Raw genomic sequence first — 1,112 nt, forward strand, 5'->3', positions numbered from 1 at the left:
CCTGCCGCTCGGGAGCGCGCGCCCCGAGACTCCGCGCGTCGTGGCGTCACTGTGTACGCCCCGCCCCTGCACCCGTGGCGCTGTCCGCGGTGCTGACGGCCCAGGCCAACCCAAAGCCTCCGGGGCCCGGAAAAGCGAAGATCCGGAAGACCACGGGGGTCAGACGACTCCGGATGGCTGGGGTACCTGGTACGCTGTTGAGTCCCTGAATCCCAGTGGCCTTGAATGAACACTAAGGAAAATGTACCAGAAAATAGGCAGCCGTTTGTGTGCATGGGAGGATAGTTTCCCTTTTATCTCCTGTAAAGCTGCATGCTCTCGGTTAAGTGTCCGACTTTGGCTCAGGTCATGATCTCGCAGTTTCTGAGTTCGAGCCCCATGTCCGGCTCTGTACTGGCAGCTCCGAGCCTGGAGCCTACTTCGGATTCTATGTCTCCCTCTCTGCCCCTTCCCAGCTCGCTCACTCTCTCTCTCCCAAAAATAAATAAACATTTAAAAAATTAAAAAATATATAACATTGTCTTGGGGAGCTTGGGGAGCTCAGTCAGTTGAGCCTCCACCTCTTGGTTTCCACTCAGGTCATGACCTCACGGTTTGTGAGATGGAGTCCCCAGTAGAGCTCTGTGCTGACAGCGAGAAGCCTGCTTGGGATTCTCTCTCCCTCTCTCTCTGCCCCTCCCCACTCATGCTTGTGCTCACAAGCGCTCTCTCTCTCTCTCTCTCTCTCAAAATAAATAAAACTTTAAAATAAAAAGTACCACTGTCTTAGGGTTGTTTTGAAGAAAAGATGAGATAATGCATATAAAGTGGTTATCACAAAACCTGATACACATTTTACCCTTTCATTGACCCAGTGATAGAGACCTAGATGGCCTTCAACTCCCTGTTGCCACAAACAATGCTGCAATGAACATCTTCCTACATATTCTCTTTTGAACCTGTTTGAAACCTGTATGAAAGTTTCTGTCAGAAGTTTAATTGCTTGGTCATGGGTATGTGTATACTTAACAACTCAGCAGTGTCACATTGGTGTTCAATTCTATATTCTCATTAACAGTGCAAGAGGACTTTTAAGTCCTCTGTCCCAGCCAACACTTGGCAACACGCAGCTT

The sequence above is a fragment of the Prionailurus bengalensis genome, chromosome D2 (assembly GCF_016509475.1).
Source record: "Prionailurus bengalensis isolate Pbe53 chromosome D2, Fcat_Pben_1.1_paternal_pri, whole genome shotgun sequence".
NCBI classification, from domain to species: Eukaryota; Metazoa; Chordata; class Mammalia; order Carnivora; family Felidae; genus Prionailurus; species Prionailurus bengalensis.